The sequence below is a fragment of the Neopsephotus bourkii genome, unplaced genomic scaffold, assembly GCF_033783945.1.
Source record: "Neopsephotus bourkii isolate Nb327-2 ecotype Australia unplaced genomic scaffold, CSIRO-AGI_Nbou_v1 NB_1027, whole genome shotgun sequence".
Classification (NCBI taxonomy): domain Eukaryota; kingdom Metazoa; phylum Chordata; class Aves; order Psittaciformes; family Psittacidae; genus Neopsephotus; species Neopsephotus bourkii.
The window spans coordinates 3,110,239-3,116,689 of NW_026901516.1; positions in this window are offsets into that span (position 1 = coordinate 3,110,239).

Here is a 6,451-nt window from a genome sequence, read left to right on the forward strand (position 1 = left end):
TGTATATTAATTTGCTCAACAAAGCACTTTGCATCAGCAAAAGACACAAAAGTCATTACTTGCATTTTGTAAAAGGAAAAACACATGCAGAGCAATGAAATTACTTAACCAAGCCTGTTCACAGAACCAGTGGCAACATTGCAATGCAGTCCAGGAGTGTTAGTGGTCAATATAAAAATTTCTACACTGAAACATTTCTGAAGAGTCCACATTTAGGCATAATTATACCACTGCTTTAATGGTTACTATAGGAAGTCAACATGGGAACATGCTACATACAAAGAAAAACAAACAATTTAATATATATACATATAATATATGTACATATAATATGTGTATAATATAATATATATGCATATAAACACAGTATTTTGAAGCAGTAAGAACTTAAACAATTGAAAGAAACAAATGAAACTTAGACTAATTACCATTTCCTCAATCATTTTCTTTCTATGTAGCAAGAAACTGGAGAACAAATGAAACAAACATTTTGATAAACAGGATGTGGGCCCCAGCAGTGTTTTCTTGGGTGAGAAGACTGACTGATCTTCAGGACGTTTAAGTGTTGACATCGAAAGAGTCATTACATTAGGAGGAAACACTAGAAAACTAGTTAAATAACCTTAGTTGACAAGGTAACATCATTTTGTCCTGATTTGTAGCTCTCCTGCTGGCTAGGTTACCCAACAAAATGTGATGTGGCATCTCAGCCAAGCTTCCCTACAGGATGCTCTCCCTGAAATGGCTATGTCCACCAAAAATTTGGTGTACAGTTTTTTTTCTTTGCTTGAAGTAGTGACAAGATTGTCCTTCAAATTATGAAATAAGCTGTTTCTAGATGCCCAGCTTGCTTTCTGAGCGCCTGCATGATATTCTGGCTGTCATCATTTTATATATGTATATGTATATGTACATGTACATGTATATGTATATATACACACACATGTATATATCTCTATATATATGCATTTTAGAGATACATTTGCTTTATGTAATATATAAGCCATTGTAACTTTATGATTGAAGGCAAAAAACCAATAATAATTTCCTTCTGGGCCATATTCCCCAGATTTGTCCTAAACCTCTAATTCATAGTTAGCTGCACTTTCTGGTTCCCATGGATCTATAGGGGACAGTATCACTTGCTTTGATTCAGAGCTTCCACTAGAAAAAAACTACCAAAATTGAGATTTATCAATTTGAGTGAAAGGACTTATTTTTGCATTCACTCCTGCACCACAATAACCATTGCAAGAAGGCAATAAACAAAAAATCTAACCAAATAAGTCTCTAAACCTTTTCATCAAGCTTAGCCTGAATAGGCTAGATATAGCATCGTGACGTCTGAATTTAACCTGATCATTAAGTAAAAAAACACTACATGAAATCCTTATATCAGAAAAAGAACCCCTCTCCCAAATTATACACCAGAATGACTAATGACATCTTATCTTAACCCAGAAATGTCAGTGATTTGGCTGCATCTAAAAACATAACACTGAACAAAATATATCACTCTGTGATCCCATACATTTTAGTTCCAGTCCACAGTTTTGCCTTACATTTCTTATGGGTTTTGTTTTGTTGGTTTTACTTGGGGCTATTAGACTCATAATGATTTTCACATCATAGACCTATTTGAAGTGCGTTAACATGCATCACTGGATCTCTGCCAATGCATTATTTTTTCATGTATTTTTGTCCAGTCCAGTCCCAAGAACTCAGGTTTTCGTCACTTTGCTCTATAGAAGGTACTATATTGCTCACTAGTTATTCCAAGCCAGGTTACACCTGTTTAAACTTATCTGCAGCTCCCTGAAAATTCCTGCCTGTCATGAGTACTCCTAGCCATTCTCCATCCTGTTTTCTCTATCCCACCACCTCAAACACTCAATTATTCTTAAATTTAGCAGCTGTTTAGATCCCTAACTTTGTTTCTCACTTAATCAGGAATTTTGTAAATCTCAGCATCCTATTTTTGGTTATAATTTCTCCATGTACCATATTCTTTCAGAGAAGAAATAAGGGTCAGGTCCCACAAATATCAACCTGGCCTATGCCAGGCATCAGGTTTCTTTGCTTGTGATTCTTTGCAGACCACCAAACATAGAAATAGCACAAAGGACACCAGCTTTGCTGAAAACAGAAATTAATGAGACGTTGTGGACAGGTTTAGTTCTCATAACTGTTAGTGGCAGATGCCTAATAATGCCTGTGCCTTTTGTGTGTATGTTGCCTTGTGTGGTGGATGGTAACTGATGACCAACTATGGAGTTTGTTTATTTGTTGTTGTTAAGGCATTAAAGTAGACAAAAGTAATTTCAAGAGCAGTATTGTGCTAATAATTTATTCAGAAAACAGCTAGCTTTCATTTAAAAACAAGAGTCAATAGGCCGGTATTGATGCAGTCTTTCAAACATTTAAGGACAGACTTGAACTGTGTGCATACAATAAAGAATTTGCAACCAATGTATCAAAGTTTTTAGCATAAAGACCCTTGCACTGACTTAAGTGGGCTTCCAATTTTACCTAAAGCTCTTTGAACTTTTTTGCAAGAAGTCACTTACTTCTTTCACAAAAAGTTTTTTTAAAGCCCAATATGTACTTGCTGTGTCCTGCTCCAGCAGAAAGTTTTAAATTCAGGATACAATTTTGGATTTTGGAAGCAGTGTCTTCTTGAGAAGCTGTCATCCCCACAACACTGACAGGCCTTATGATACAGGAAGGAAAAGCAGTGTAACTGGATTTGTTGGTGTCATTGCTTGACACCAGATAGAGCAGGGAAGATGTAGAGACCAACGGATTCCCTTCTAACACAGGGCTTGTTAATCTTTTTTTTTTTTTTTTCTGGAGGAAAGGGGATTTGCACTGGTTGTGTTGTCAGCCATCAGAGTGTTGCTAAGGTGTGCAGTCAAGCTTCCAAGCAGTGTTTTGGGGTTTTTTTCTCTTCTTGCCTGAATTCCACCTTTAACCTTATCAAAGCAGCTAAATTTCTTCAGCCTATCAAGCTGAGCCATGCCAGCATCTTAGGTATCGGCTGTTGACATGGCTGAGCAAAGCTGAACTGATCTCACAACTCTTAGGACATCCTGCACTGATTTGAAGTCCACCTTTCTAACTCGTTGGCAAGGAAAATGCTTTGTGCCACTGATGCTTTTTAAGGTTTTTCTTTTGTCACAAATGCTATCCCAGTAACCTTACAGTGTACGCTGGAGATGGCTAAGCAGGACAGTGATGACATGTTTGCTTGTACTAAAAGCAAATAACAAAAAATCCCCAATCTGAAACAACAAAAAAAGCATGATCCAAGCTAAGCTGTAGCTGCCTACCTGAGAAAGTAGCAATAAAACAAGATTAGTTTCATTAGAGAACAAGGTGTGGCTGACACAAGGCTTTCAGCCGCTCTCCATGAAGAACATGAGAAATGAATGTCTGTTTTCCAAGCTATTAAACACACAAGTTACTGCACGTTTACTTGTATCCTATACGTTAGTCATTAGCAGGCACACACAGTGACAGTAGTCCATGAATCACAAGAATCACGTCCTTAACACTGTGAGCACAGAAAAAGGATGGATTTTTAAAAATAGGGAACTTCAGAGCCAGGGTCATCAAGAGAGCTCACCCCTAGCACAACAGAAACTCCCTGTTTTGTTTAGTTCATTCCTCAATAATCATATCTCCTAACTTTAAAGTAGAGAAACATAAAAAAAAATCTGCTTAGAACAAAGAATCCCTTTGTTTTCCAAAAGAAAACAATGTTTGTTTATATTTTTACATACCTACCCACTTGTGTGTATGTTAGTTAATGGCTATTTGTAGAGTGGCCCCCAGAGAGGTGACACTCAGTTATTGGAGAACTGATTTCAGTGCAGCTAGTAGATCAGTGAAAAATGAACAAGCATGAATAGTTGTGGCCTAGAAAGCCAGGGCCATTGATAATAGGGGAAAAAAGTGATACTGGAAAAATAAAGGACCAAATCTTCATCACAGTGATTAATCTTTCTGAGGGACTATGGGCTAGCAGAAGCTTGGCACTGCCCCTGGGTGGGACTGCTCCTTGAACAAAATGGAGTTACACTATGCTTCAGCCTTAGGGTTCCTCCATTACTGATGGCACTACTTTAGAGACTCTAAATACCTGTGGGATTAACAGTGCAGAGTTTCCTGGGACTCCTTGTGTAATGGGCCATTTATGCTGAGATGCAGGAAAAGAAGAAATGCCACACTGGTATGCAAGCAAGCAAGCCTATTCTGACACCAATTTGTACATACACTTTGGAAAGCCTAAGTAATCATTAAAGAAAAGCAAAGCATCTACTTCATAGCAAATTTCATGTACATTAAAATTCTGTTTGTGTAACCACAAAGACCTCTCCTACAGTTGTCACTCACAATGTCTTTGGGGTTTTTTGCACACTGTTAAAATGGAACACTGCAGAAACTGTCAACTGAGATATGTGCAAATTCCCCCCACAGCAGTTAATTACCCAGAGAAATAGTCTATTAAAGTTATTAAGTTATACTGGAAGCAGGTATGGGAGCCTGGGTTGTGGTTTTTATGTACTAGAACAAACTAACTCATATGACTTGGGAAACAAAAGACTTGGGAGCCTTGCAAGCAAAAAATCTGCCTGTTCCCTGACTTAGTGGAAATAGGTGATATGAAATGTCAGGGGAAAAAAAATAAAAATTGTGTTAGTAACAGGGAAAACTCGTCTGTTAAAATAAACCAGAAAACAAATAATGATTCGCAGACTAAGAATTAAGATACATTGGAGGACTGCTTCTGAAATGGGAATTCTCAGTCTATAGTAGTAAGAATATTGTGAGCAATAGCTACTATAACGTCATCATCTTATTATCAATAAAATAATCTAGTGATACGAAGCAATTTGTTCATCTCTCAAATTATGACTTACTAGAGAATTCTGATTTCAGAACTTGATTTCAAAAGCTTCCCAGGCCTCATTTTTTTTAAAAGCAAAGAGGATTTTCATTTATATATTATTTTCTTTTACCTAAAAATCAGTGTTTAATCATCTTTCATTGTGCTTTTATTCAATCAGAGAACATACTGTCTTTCAGGAAGTATTCACAAAATAATGGTTCAACTAATACTCTATTAACTTGTATGTATGCAAACAGTTTGAAAAGTAAATTTATTCATATTTACATTGTGATTATTCCAATTGTGATTATTCCAGAATTCACTTGTTGAAAGCCTTGTATTAAATAAAAAATAGGTATTATAAGCTGTGTTGTCCCTCCCTTAATCATAACAGGAAGCCCCCAGTCAAAAGTGGTGATGGTATGCAATTTTATTTCTGAGTGCAAAGATAGTGATTTCCTTAGTAGTCACTTATTTGGCATATAGATTAGAGGCGATAATAACACATGCACTATCTGTCCTTCTTTTGCTCAGCCATAATGCTGAGCTACAAAATACCTCAAGAAACCAAAAAAAACCAACCCCACACTATTTCGTCTTTCCACACTGAGAATCCTGGATCAATGTCCTCACATAGCATATTCCATCCTTGTTGTTCCCACACAGCCCCTGTAGTACTCAGCTACTGAGAGCTGGTGAAAAGCAACATCTCAGCATTACTCCATTAATTGCAAAATTAATATCTCATTGAGAAAAAATGAGTCAATGTCTGAACAAAGTATGCTGTTCTACTGCAGTTCCAGCTGAGGTGCCTCCATATCATCTTCTCAATAAGATTTAAAAGGAAGAATTTCTAAAACACAAGCACAGTCTGTCACACATGAAGTTTTTACTGTTATCTCATGTATAAATAATAGAAAAAAGTTTATGTAAGTTGAGGACTAGAAATAAAAAGTATGTCTGGCACTTTTCTCTTTAAAAGGGTTAATAAAAACTGTTTCTTGTGTAATATTTTTGATATTTTACAAGGTTTTACTGGTTTTCTTCCTGCATGTATTTAGGAAGTTTTATTATGTTTTCTAGTTTGCTGCAGTGGGTGAACAGATCAAAGGAGGACAGTATATAGTAGCCTTGTGTCCTGAAGTGAAATTATGGTTCAGTTATTAGCTCTGCTACTCAGAAGCATACATGAACTAATGCAGCATCTATCCACTTCACCTTATCTATTGTGACAAGCCTCCAGGGGGCTGATCCACATGAAATTCATTTCACATCTCATTCATTGAATGCCTGGGACTTGAAATACCTTTCTGCTCTTCTAAGTTTTACTGAACTACACTGCACAGGCTCATTGCCAAAAAAGTAAGTAAGTAAACTTCTCCATAGCGATGGTGCTTTCTGAAATTTCCTGTGGTGCCACTGGAGATGCACTGACATTCATTTCAGGAGTTCTGCATATGTGTACCAATGACAAGGATCGCTTAGAGAATAATCACACATTTCACACCAACTTTAATATATTTTCTTATATTACAGACAATAATGAAGTTTATATTATAT